General features: G+C 43.8%; 1 long non-coding RNA gene across 1 annotated transcript; it reads left to right on the top strand.

Moving 5' to 3' along the window:
- LOC120865261 lies at positions 1 to 6,142 on the top strand. The gene is made up of 3 exons (XR_005721348.1): positions 1 to 130; positions 3,840 to 3,952; positions 5,998 to 6,142. It is a non-coding gene; the product is annotated as an uncharacterized LOC120865261 (long non-coding RNA).
- The last annotated feature ends 827 nt before the right edge of the window (positions 6,143 to 6,969 follow it).

Raw genomic sequence — 6,969 nt, 5'->3', positions numbered from 1 at the left:
GATCTAGCGGCTTGGCGCACAGCCCGACTCACAGGAGGACAGTGGACAGGTCCTTTCCCCTGCCTAAGGTTGTATCTAAGGATTTTTAAATCAAAGTTCTACAACCACATACCCTGGCCCAAACTCTCAGGTAAAAACTTTGTCAAACTTTGGTCTTTTGGGAGTCCCGAGACCTGACTGGGTCAGGGGTTCTGGAACATTGTCTGGTATCTGAAACCAGTCATACCTCAGACACCAGGGAAAACATTTTCGCGCCCACAGGGTCCCACCTGTCTTTCAGGAAGGTGAAAAACAAAAGCTAACTCTGTTAGAACGTTTGTTTTCTGTCGGACACTAATTAACATGAACTCTGAGGTAAGTACCATGAACGGCCTGTTTCATAGATAAAGAAATTGAGGCAGGGAGAGAAGAAATTGGCCTTGCCTCGGGGCATCTCATCCGTATCCTCATCCCTTCTTTCCATCAGACCCCCAGCAACTCAACTCATCGCTCTAGAGGAATCTTGCTGGGCTCTTACTTACCTTGTGGGGGAGTGTCTGCTGTCTTGTTGACTGCACCCACCTGCCTCTGAGGCCTTGCTGAGCAGGAGGCGTCCACACAGAGGAGGAGAAAGGAATAAATAAAGTGGGCTCAGCTCAACTCCTGGACAGCTCCCAGTCTGATGGAGAAACTGGGCCTTTGAGCTCCCCTGCTTGTTTCTCTTCTAGCTCTTCAGCAGCCGAAGTGATCTTTAAAAATGGTTTTCAAAGGCAGACTAGGTTTCTCTTGTCTGCTACTGCCCCTCATTCTGAGTTTTTGCCACCCATGGCTGCATTTTAGTTACTCAGAGGTGCCATATAGCATCTCACCTCAGGACCTTGCTAAGGCTTTCTCTTCTATCTAGAGTGAACTTCTGCCCTCCTCTTCACCTGGCTCACTGCACTTACCACATGGGATTTTCTGATGAGAGTCTCTCCTTTTCACTGGATGGTAACTTGACAGGGCAGGGACTGGACCTGTCTTTTCAAGAAATGAATGAAGAAAAGGGCACTAATTAGTACCATCAGGTGTGCTGAATGAACGATAACTTTGGGGATTCACTTCACTTTTGGGGGTTACCAGTAAGCATTCTTTGTTGTCTCATATCTTGGGTGTTTTTTTCAGTTTAATAAGGGAGCTAGCACAGACTTACAGAAAAATAATGACTATTCTGAGTCTTTATATTGTAAATATAAAACAAGTCAATGATCAAGGAGGTTGGGGAAGAAAATATACCAATATCTATGGTTTTCTAGTTATTTATTTTGGTTTTCAAAGTGCATGATGTGTTGGTTGACACAATTTAATGGAGACATTCCTCCCGCATCACTGGTCCTCCCACCCTCCATGCATGTATGTCCTAAGGCTCTAGCCTGGGCTCCTCCTTTTTCTCATTTCACATATTATTGCTATGTGTTACTAGCCCTGTATTATTAGTCCATTATTATCTTCTGGCTGAGCTGCTACAGCACAAACCTTCTAATTACTCTGTGTATCCTTGGCCTCTCTTGCCCCTAATGTATTATACATCCTCCTACCAGCTTAATTTTCTTGCTCCCATTGTTCCTTTGCCCCCAAATCTTCAGTGACTCTCCACTGTCCAAGTGTAACACTTGATACTTTGTAATTTAGTTCTAAACTTCTTTTAAACAGCTTTGATTCAGTTGCATTTCAAAGTTATAAACGAAATCTATGTTCACTTCAACCAGCAAAGCTCTCAAAGATAAATAAAGGAAAACATGATCTCACCCATCTCCTTTCCATTTCCCGCTCTGTCTCCTGAGATATACAGTGTTAACAGCCTGGGGTGTAACTTCTGTCCCTGCACCATGCTCAGCATGCTCATATAAATTACACTCAAATGTATGGTGCTCTTATGTTATTGCTTGTTTATACAAAAATGGTTATACTAGAGTTGTCTGCAATTTGTTCATTCTTTCTCAGTAAAAAATGAGTCTATAGATAGAGAGCTAATTTATTCCTTTTTTTAGCTGCATAGTACAAATCTTTGACTTATGATGGAGTTAGCTGATAAACCCATCCTAGCCTTCCAGGTAGTTCAGCTGGTAAATTTGAACATATCATCCAGTTGAAAATGCATTTAATATATCTTAATCTACCAACCTAGTAGTTGGTAGATTACCGACTACAATCTAGCAACATAGTTCAGCCTAGCCCACCTTAAACATGCTCAGAAGACTTTCATAAGTCTAGTTGGGCAAAATCACCTAATACAGGTCTATTTTATAATAGAGTGTTGAATATGTCATGTAATTTATTGAATACTGTACTGAAAGTGAAAAGAAATAAAGGTTGTACAGGTACAGAATAGTTGTATCCGCTTCCCATTGTGATCGTGGGGCTGACTGGGAGTGGCAGCTCACTGCTGCTATTCGGCATCAGGAAACTATCATACTGCATATCAGTAGCCCCGGAAAAAATCAAAATCGAAAACTCAAAGTATAGTTTCTACTGTTGGCCTGTCACTTTCATACCACTGTAAAGCTGAAAAACTCTTAAGTCAAACTGTTGAAGTCAAGGACCCCCTGTATTCCATAGAGTGGATATACCTCACTTAATCAGCCACTTCCCTGCTGATGGTCATATAGGTTGTTAACAGAATTTTTCCTCTAATATATTTTTTGTGTCTATATCCTTGAAATCAATTTTACTTCTATAGGATAGATTATCAAAAGTACAGCTGTCTACACCCCAGTCAAGTCTAATGTTCCCTCTACATGCTCTGTGTTTTTCAGCTCCTCTGTCCCTTGTTCCTGGAAGGCCCTTGTTCCCTATGCTCATGTGTCCAAATTCTGATCCTAAAATGCCCAGACCTCATACCAGAATTTAGTTAAGTTATCTAATATCCACCTCCTTCCTTCTTCCTCAGCTTAACATTGTAGCACTGTGCCTGGGCTAGGCAGTGGTGCAAAATTCGGGGGAGCCAGTCATGACAATCTTGTTTTCATTTTGTCTGATTATTCTTCCAGCCAGGGATGGTTATGTGACCCAATCTGGGCAAATGAAGCACAAGTAAAAGTAAGGCAGTGGCAAAGTAGGAGGGGGAGCTTTGGAAAACATTGTTTTCTTGATCAAAGTAAATGATGTTGTTCTGACCCTTCCCTTTCCTTTCTTTCTCCTTTCTTCCTTCCTTGGGCTTGGATACAATATCCAGAACCATGGCAGCCATCTTGTGACCATGAGGAAAAGTCTAAGAGACTAGCAGAGAGAGACTTAATCCTGATGTCTCTGGGACACAACAATTTCTAGGAATCACCTGCCTCCAAAACTTTTGTTAGATTAGAGAAAAAAAATCACTATTTGTTTAAGTCAATGAAATTGTGTGTTTTTTTTTTTAATATTTGCAGCCAGGCATATGATTTACCTCTTTCCATCTGACTAACCTTATTTCCATTTGGTGTTACCACCATTGGGGGCTTCCCAGGTGGCACTGGTGGGTAAAGAACCTGTCTGGCAATGCAGGAGACTTCAGAGATGTGGGTTCAATCCCTGGGTTGGGAAGATCCTCTGGAGGAGGGCACAACAGCCCACTCCAGTATTCTTGCCTGGAGAATCCCATGAACAGAGGAGCCTGGCAGGCTACAGTCCTTGGGGTTGCAAAGAGTCAGACACGACTGAAGCAACTTAGCACAGCCCAGCACTACCACCGTTGGAATGTCACACAGTTGGCCAAAACAGTTTTAGAAGCCTGTTAGACACTTGCCTTCAAAGGTTCTTGACGTATGGGTTTCCAAAGTCACTTGGGAGTGAAGTTTGGTCATACCCCTCACCCTTAGTGTTATCTCCTTTTTAATGCTTAGCATCTGAATCCTGCTTCCTGCTTTTTGGAATAAAGGACCTGTTTCCAACTACAGAAGCTGAAGGGGTCGCATCTTCCTTCTCCCTGGCCCTGACAGCTGAGGCTCCTCAAGAGGTGAGCAGAGGTTTAGGGTGGATTATAAACCCTTCTCAGTAGCAGCATTGAACCCAATACAATGGCATTAACTATCTAGGGAGGCAGTGAAGCAACTGGCCAGTTGCTGCTGTGTCCACTGTGATAACGGCGGCTGCTCAGGCAGTGTCTAATCAGACTGTTGCAGTAGTATGACCAGTGACATCCTCCATTTCCGAGCCCCTCTCTGTACCATTTCCCAAGTCTGAGTCTCTAGACCTTTTACTGATTTTCTGAGCTTCCTGATATCCTTCTGATAGGTTTCTTTTCTTGCTTAAATTAGCTAGAGCCGGTTTATATCACTCACAATCAATAATATAGGATGGTTTGCCCTAGCCTGGCTCTTGGATGGCTTCTAAACAGATCTGACGGTGACTACTTTTCTTTCTTTCCGTCTTTTTTAAATTGAAGTATAGTTGGTTTACAATGGTGTGTTAATTTCTGCTGTACAGCTAAATCACTCAGTTATTCACATACATACATTCCTTTTTAAAATATTTTTTTTCCGTAATGGTTTATCCCAGGAGATTGGCTATAGTTCCCTGTGCTATACAGTAGGATCTTGTTTATCCATTCTGAATGTAACAGTTTGTGTCCACTAATTCCAAACTCCCAGGCCATCCCTCTCCCTCCCCTCCTCCCCCTTGGCAAGCACAAGTCTATTCTCTATTTCTGTGATTGTTTCATAGATAAATTCATTTATGTCATATTTTAGAATCCATATCTAAGTGACATCATATAATATTTGTCTTTCTCTGCCTGACTTTACTTAGTATGATAATCTCTAGTTGTATCTATGTTGCTGCAAAGGATGTAATTCCATTCTTTTTTATGGCTGAGTAGTATTCCATTGTGTGTGTATGTGTGTATATATATATATATGTATATATTTATGACATCTTCTTTATTCATCTGTCCTGTGATGGATACTTTGGTTTTTTCAGTGCTTTGGCTATTGTGACTAGTGCTGCTGTGAGCCTAGAAATGTGTGTTTTTTTGTTTGTTTTGGTTTCTGCAAAAAACCTCCACACTTTATTTCAACCTTTATCCAAAAATGTAACAAATGTTAAAAATGTGTAGTCCTGAGCTTTAGATGCTGACCTCCAACCTCACAGGCAAGTGAGGAGAGAGAGGCTAGAAGTTCAGAGTTCCTCCCATTCCTGGAGAAAAGGGAAGCCCAGGTGAGGTGCATGATTAGAATACCAAGGCCCTGTGGAGAATGGGATCCCCTCTCTTCTAGCACCAGACCAAGGCCCCACCCACCCCACCCCACCCCATCACTAGCCATCCTCTTCAATGGAGAAGTCACATAGTTCTTGAAACTTGTACAGGAACATGGTGTGTGGTGCATGGGGCCGGCAGCTAGCTCACCAGAGAGGGTTAGAGCCTGCCCCTCTGCTTCTCAGCAGGCAGGATGGGGCATAACTCAGCTCCCTCCTCCTCACTCCCTTCCTCTTTGCTCTCTTCCTCAGGAACTCATTGCTTGTAGTGACAATCTGGTGCCACCCAGTGATCTGCATGGGGCCAGAATCTGACATCAGGCAGAAGGTTATGGGTGGCTGGAGCTGGAAGTCATCCAAACTGAACATAGGTTGGCAGGACGACTTGAGGTTGGCCACAGGGACTTTGATCTCCTCCTAGTCATGGTTCACACTACGGCATCTACCACATTATTCTCTCAGTGAGGCAGAGCATGGTCAAAGCCAGCAGGAGCTCTGTATCATCCTCTTCTGCCTTGAAGCTGAAAGAGCAGGTGTGGCCTGAGAGCTCACAGCCAAAGAAAAAACAACCTGTAGTGACCGGACCAGGACTCAGAGACCGCCTGTCAACCCTCTCCTCCCCCCAACCCAGGCTCCACTCTCCTGACTCAAAACCACCAGTGCGGCAGCAGCACCAATGGCCTTGCTGCAAGGGTTGTCTTTTTAAATTATTGTTTAGTCCAGATATATGTCCAGAGCGGGATTTCTGGGGCATATGAAGTTCTATTTTTAGTTTTTTGAGGAATCTCCACACTCTTTTTTTCATAGTGGCTGCACCAACTTAAATCCCCGTGATGGTGATTACTTCTTAGAAGTGCCCATGGGCTCCTTGGCTGATACTGGTAAGGACCCCAACACTAAGCAGTCTGACTGAATGTCTACAGCCTCGCCAGGCAACAATGTCAACAGAAAAACTGGTAAGTTTAGTAATGAGAGTCAGTCAGGCCAGAATTGAGTGAGAAAACAACGTTCAGATGATTTTATAAGATGCCTACTTGGTCTTCTACACTGTTCTATGTAGCCTCACAGTGTTTCATTATTTACCTCTTACCAAAGTCCATTCTGAAGGAGATCAGCCCTGGGATTTCTTTAGAAGGAATGATGCTAAAGCTGAAACTCCAGTCCTTTGGCCACCTCATGCGAAGAGTTGATTCATTGGAAAAGACTCTGATGCTGGGAGGGATTGGGGGCAGGAGGAGAAGGGGACAACCGAGGATGAGATGACTGGATGGCATCACTGACTCGATGGACATGAGTCTGAGTGAACTCCGGGAGTTGGTGATGGACAGGGAGGCCTGGCGTGCTGCGATTCATGGGGTTGCAAAGAGCTGGACACGAGTGAGCGACTGAACTGAACTGAACTGAAAGCCCAATGAGAATAAAATGATTATCCCCTTCTGGTTTGAGAATGTACAGAATTTCTCCTCTTCACTTCTGGTTTTCTCTCCCCATAAGCCTCAGTGGCACTCAGTGAGTTTGATTAAAGTTTCTAAGGCATCAGAGATACTGTCAAATCAACCACCTTCGGTGACAATCAACTCTCATTCTTCTCAGCAGAGTTCAATAGCTTAAGTGCCTAGCACTGCAGTGCTCAAAAGATGTTTGTGGAATGCAATCAATGGCCCAGTGGCATGGGAACACCTCTGGGCTACGTTTCCTTGGGCAAGTGGTGGCCTGAACATTTGAGGGCTTGGGTTTGAGTACAGGGTAGACTCACTGAAGCTTTTGTTCAGTCGCTCA

The sequence above is a fragment of the Oryx dammah genome, unplaced genomic scaffold (genome assembly GCF_014754425.2).
Source record: "Oryx dammah isolate SB20612 unplaced genomic scaffold, SCBI_Odam_1.1 HiC_scaffold_6, whole genome shotgun sequence".
NCBI lineage: Eukaryota > Metazoa > Chordata > Mammalia > Artiodactyla > Bovidae > Oryx > Oryx dammah.
The sequence above is the reverse complement of the archived record's forward strand: the minus strand, read 5'-3'. Positions and strand labels throughout refer to the sequence as shown.